The following is a 6,183-nucleotide window of genomic DNA, read 5'->3' as shown; positions in this document are numbered from 1 at the left end:
ATTATAGGCATGAGCCACCAGACTTGCTTTCTTTAATAAAACAGAGCTCTCAAAAAATGGATCTCCCCCATTTCATGAGAAAATTGAAACATTCCACTGAAGAAGAATTGACAGAAAAGTAAACATAGCTACTTTTTGTAATCAGAAAACTTGCTGATGTATGCTCTTATTCCAAATCCCTGGATGATGTCATTACGTCAACAATCCTTTAGGATTCCTCAACCCAGACATAAAATAACAATCACAGCACTAGCATATCCAAAAATGGTATTGCTTTATTTTTAAAAACTATATTTCCACATTTTTTTGGAAAATCAATTGAATCAATTTTATTCTCACAACAATCCTGTGAGTAGACATTATTAAAACTATATATTTGTTGAGGAAACAGATTAAAAGCTTTAAACATGTGATTCATTTAAAATCAAATAGTGAATACATGATAGAGTCAGCACTAAAAAGGCAGATATATCAAAGAGAGACTGAAATAAGCAACTCATTTTTGGTATCAACTTCGAAACACCTCTTTACCACCAGTGTTTACATTAATCATTCTTGATCTTTATACTTCACATTTCTTGGTAATCCAAATGCTTCATAAATGATCTTACACATCCTGAATCTCTCGCTTCATTCAATGAGATAATTCACGGTGAGCAGGAATGCATATGGTTTTCAGATGTAGAAACTGGGATGTCCAGAGACAAACAAGTTGGCCATGGCAATGGGATACAAGAATCTTAGAGGATGTTACAAAACTGATTTGAAGTTTTGTCCTAATATGGAAAGGTATGCCTTTTCTCACTAGTGAGATTATTCTAGAATTTTAGAACCATACCAATATATTTCACAGTAACCTAGTGATCTGGATTGCCCCTCTCTGAGAAAGCAAATATTCTGCAAGCAATTGTCATACAAATCAAATTCCTGGCTTTTACAAATTGCTTCTTTTTTGAATTCCAAAATTTAACTCATTCTTTTCTATCTATTCTTCATTTCCTCATAAGTGAACACTCATCAATTTCCCCATTTTCCAACCCTTTACTTTTCATATTCTACGTGGCCACAGACAGTAACAATTCACTAGCACAGTGGTTCTCAGAATCACCTGGTAAGTCTTGTAAAAACACAAATTGCTGGACCCCATGAACTCTCCAAGTTTCAGATTCAGTTGGTCTAAAGTAGAGCCTAACAGTTGGAATTTCTAACAAATTCTCAGGTGATGTTGATGCTATAGGTCTGAGTAGCACATTTTGAAAATCACTTCACTAGTACATCCCCGATGTGTTGTCTTCATGGATCCTTCCAGAAAAGTGTTCAGATGCCAAGGCTCATGAATCGCACACATGGTACCCAATGCCTGGGCCTCACATTGAAGGCTTCTATATGGAGAAGAAAAGAAATATTTGTCATGACTCATTGCCTTTTTCAAGCTGTTCCAGCTACAAAATTAAAACCAGAAAAGGGGACTCAATTGAAACTAAAATAAAAACAGCTCAAGTAACACTGTCCAAATTTTGAGATTTATGGCATGATTTCTGGAATTAGGACAAAAGGTATACTAGTGATTCAGGTAAGTCCTGGGCTGACCACACTGTAAGCTGGCATTTCCAAGGCTCCCAGCATACCCTGGAACCCAAGCCATGTTGTTCCTGCACTACCCCAGAAGCTAGCTCAGGTCCTTGGCTGGTGGCTTGCTTTTTCTGTCAACAGTAAGTTCTTCCATATAGCTCTCCAAACACATTAGCAACTTAGAACTCTTTTAATTAACTAATTTTTCTACAACTTCTCAGCTATTTTTAACACAGAAAAAAATGTCAATTGTCAAGAAATAAATGCTGTTGGGCCATCAAGCAGGTAGGCTGTAAATCTGAACCAAGAACCTAGCCAATGAATTTCCTTAGGATTTCTTCCTTTTGTAATAGCAACCCTCGGTGGGGATTTTAATTCCATTTTTCATATATTTGGGGAAAAAAATAAGGCATTTTATGTCATAGTATAAAATTCTTCAGCATTCCATTTTAGTTATTAAATAATGACTAGTATTTGAAACAGCACTGTTACATTAAATAAAAAACAATTGGCAAGCAATGTCAACTTAGACATTTCATAAGATATGTAATAAGATAATATTTCTGCTTAGAAAATAAGGTGTTAGATCTACCTTTAACATGTCAATATATTGTAGGAAATACTGACCTTTTATTCTGATCACCACGATTCCGTTAAATTTCAAAATGTGGGACAGCCAATGCATGATATACTACTAAGTAATAAATCTATGTCATCCAAAGGGAGTTTTGCTGTCTGAGCCCAAAACGGAGAAAACAGAAGCATAATGGTAAGGTTACTGAACACCCAGGTCTTGAAATAAGTCATTCTGTATGAGCATGAGTCACCAAAACTACTTCCTTAGTGATAAAAGTTGCCTAAGTAACATCGATGCCTCCCTGTGCTAAGAAGGATATGGGCAGTGTGTTGGGTTTCAAACCCACTAGTCATAGTCATTTCCTTTACTTAATTGCTAACTGTCCTTCCCAGCTGCAGTCTGGGGCCTGTGTTTTAGGTAGTAACCCAGCAACTAGTTATTATGCTATATTTTATCAAGGAGAACAAAACAGTAAACTTTGCATTTCCATGGATTTCAGAGTAAAAGTCAATGTTATTTCACCAAGGCCCTCTGACTTAAGGGAGTTATTGTGAAACTATTCAACTAGGTCTCAATGTGGCCACATCATTATGCAAGACTTAAAGGCAAAATGATTTAACAGAGAAAAGAGGAGCAGATTGGGAGCCCTCTGAGAGGAAGGGAGTGGTGGTATTCATTTCTGTGTCCCTAGCACCTAGCAGGGAGCCGGTGACTCAAAATACAGGCCCAGCAGTCACGGTGGCTCATGCCTGTAATCCCAGCACTTTGGGTAGGCCAAGGAGGGATTACTTGAGCTCGGGAGTTTGAGACTAGCCTGGGCAACACAGCAAAACTCTGTCTCTACAAAATACAAAAAAAAAAAAAAAAATTATCTGGGCATGGTGGCATGTGCCTGTAGTCCCAGCTACTCAAGAGGCTGAGGTAAGAGGATTGCCTGAGCTCAGGAGCTCCAGGCTACAGTGAGCTGTGACAGAGTCACTGTATCCTAGCCTGGGTGATATTGCAAGATCCTGTCTCAGAAAAAAAATAAAATAAAAAGACTCAAAATACATCCACCAAATGGGGTTTGCTTGTTCTTTTCAAAATAATCCAATCTATGAAGTAATTGTGCCACTGCTGAGTTAGGATTTCATCAGGCTTTGTTGTTATTGTTGTTGTTGTTGCTGTTAAGATGGAGTTTTGCTCTTGTTGCCCAGGCTAGAGAGCAGTGGTGCGATCTCAGCTCACTGCAACCTCCGCCTTCTTGTTTCAAGCGACTCTCCTGCCTCAGCCTCCCCAGTAACTGAGATTACAGGTGCCTGCTACCACACCCGGCTGATTTTTGTATTTTTAGTAGAGACGGGGTTTCACCATGTTAGCCAGACTGGTCTCAAACACCTGACCTCGTGATCCACTCACCTCAGCCTCCCAAAGTGCTAGGATTACAGGTATGAGCCATTCATTAGACTTTTTAACGTATATATGCCTTCTTTTTCCCTTATATTTACCATGGGACTGTGGTATTTGCTGCTGTTCCCTTTGCAGATATGTGAAGTACATTAAGTATGCTCTATTTTAAAATAAATCTGGTGTTGATGAGCACTACTTAGGAAAATCTGATATACAAAAGCAATGAGATTAGTATTGCACGAGAACATTTAAAAACTGGATAGTAAGCACATATGTATTACCAGTAACGCTGTCTGGATTTGGCCTTGAGAATTCTGGCTGCCCATAATTCCCTGAGCCTCCTCTCATTTCCAAACACTCCCCCATAATTCTTGGATTGCACAGTAGTACTACCATGAAGGACTAAAATGTTAATAAATCTCCCTAAAAATCAAACTAATAGTAAGTATAGGGAGAAGTTGTTTTTAACTGGTATAAGTAATGTGTTCCAAAAATGTGGTTTTCTTTCTTTTCTACTAGCAAATGGGGCAAAGCATTTTTATTCACTTAATTGTATGCAAGATTCAAATGCCATAATTATCCATTCATTCGGGTGGGTTGAGTCAGAATTAAGAAATGAGATCTCCACAGAAAACCCCTAAAACTGTCTATGGACTTCTTGATGATTCATTAAGGGCACCATATTCTCTGAATCAAAATGGGTCCTGTTGCTGCATCAGAACAGGAAAAAAGTAGACCAAAGAGACAAACATCATGATAACAATGCTAAAGAGATCTGGGGACGTCTCCAGTGGTAGTACAAAATTACCACGGCATATAAAGTACCACAGTACGGGTGAGGTTTAGAGTGTGGAGACTGGAGCCAGAAGTCCTGTGTTCGGGTCTACCACTTCGTGGCTGGATAAACTTGAGCAAGCTACTTACCTTCTCTGTGCCTCAGTTTCTTCATATGTCAAACTGGGCTGTCATGAGGATTAAATAAGTTGACCCATGGACAGTACATAATGATTGCTTTCATATGTCGTAGGCACTCAATATATGAAAGCAATCATTATGGTTACCATTAACCTTTCTCTCCAGGTCAGACTCCAGTTTTAGCAATGATATCAGAGTTTGCCTGGCGATCATCATTTTGGGTTCACTCAGGGACCTAGTATTGGTCAAGGACTGAGAAAGCCATTCTAGAGTTGGCAAAAGAAAAACCCTGGCCTAGTGTGGTGGCTCACGCCTGTAACTACAAAATTTTGGGAGGCCGAGGTGGGTGGATCATTGGAGGTTAGGAGTTTGAGACTAGCCTGGCCAACATGGTGAAACCCCATCTCTACTAAAAATACAACATTAGCCGGGCATAGTGGTAGGCGCTTGTAATCCCAGCTACTCAGGAGGCTGAGGCAGGAGAATCGCTTGAACCTGGGAGGCGGAGGTTGGAGCCGAGATAGTGCCACTGCACTCCAGCCTGGGCAACAGAGTGAGACTCTGTCTTAAAAAGAAATAAAAAAAAAAGAAAAAGAAAAACCCTGATCAAACACATAAATATCTCTGCAGTGTGTTCTATCACACCTGTCTGAAGTTCTACAGATGCCATTTGAGTAAATTACAATATTGTATTGGAACAATTTCTCATAATTTATGTTACAAAGAACATGTACTTAATCTATATTAAGCTTGAGTACCCCAGAATTTTTTGTCCATATGCCACATATCCATATGAGTCACATTAGAGAACATATTTCTAGTACTTAGTTAATTAGAAATACAAAACCTTATTCAGTGGTTTAGAAATCGTCATGGTAGAATTATGAAGAGGGCTGCCAAATCCTTTATTCTGCTACAGTTAACTCTGAATGGTCTTTCTTTACTTATATCTCATTGTAATGTTAATGAATTTGCTTATCTTTTCATCCTTGCATATTGTCATTATGTCATTTTATATTTCTTTCCATTTGCTACATGGCTTCATTTAGGGTTACTTTGTGTTATTTTTTTTCTAGAATTTGTCTTTGATTTCCATTTCCAACCTCTGCAAATCATACTGATCTTTGTCACCATATACAAAAACCAAAGCCTGAGAGGTTTATTTTAAACTGAGTTGATCAAACATATTCACAATTAAATATAACATTTAATATACTGAAGAAAATCATTTCACTGGCTGAGCGAATGTGATATGCCAGAGTTGAAGCATCTCCCAATTGTCCATTTTTGGAAATATCAGTCAATTCGTTAATCAGTTTTGAAATATGTAAGATGGAGTTCCATTATATTTCACAGATTTATAGGAAAGAGATTATGACTATATAGATGGTCAATAATCCCCTTCCAATGTCACAGGTTACCACAAAGGCAAATAAAAATTTATATTAAAAATTTCTCTGTTCTTTAAAAGAAAATTAGTCAACTGATATGCACATCAATGGTAGACTGGTTAAGGAAAATGTGGTACATATACACCATAGAATACAATGCAACCATGAAAAAGAATGACCATGAAAAAGAATGACATCTGCCAGGCACAATGGCTCACACCTGTAATCCCAGCACTTTGAGAGGCCGAGGTGGGTGGATCACCTGAGGTAAGGAGTTCGAGACCAGCCTGGTCAACATGATGAAACCCCATCACTACTAAAATACAAAAATTAGCCAGG

The 6,183-nt window shown here is 38.2% G+C and overlaps 1 long non-coding RNA gene across 1 annotated transcript in view; it reads right to left on the bottom strand.

Moving 5' to 3' along the window:
* Window positions 1-257: 257 nt before the first annotated feature.
* Window positions 258-6,183, bottom strand: part of LOC105530522 — a 21,342-nt gene continuing 15,416 nt past the window's right edge. Inside the window, exons 2-3 of the long non-coding RNA XR_001004662.1 lie at window positions 2,200-2,307; window positions 258-1,382 (exon numbers count right to left, since the gene is read on the bottom strand). This is a non-coding gene — a long non-coding RNA (uncharacterized LOC105530522). The remainder of the gene's footprint in view (window positions 1,383-2,199; window positions 2,308-6,183) is intronic.

Source organism: Mandrillus leucophaeus, unplaced genomic scaffold (genome assembly GCF_000951045.1).
Source record: "Mandrillus leucophaeus isolate KB7577 unplaced genomic scaffold, Mleu.le_1.0 Scaffold83, whole genome shotgun sequence".
Classification (NCBI taxonomy): Eukaryota; Metazoa; Chordata; class Mammalia; order Primates; family Cercopithecidae; genus Mandrillus; species Mandrillus leucophaeus.
Note: the sequence above shows the minus strand (reverse complement) of the source record. Positions and strands in the feature narration are given on the sequence as shown.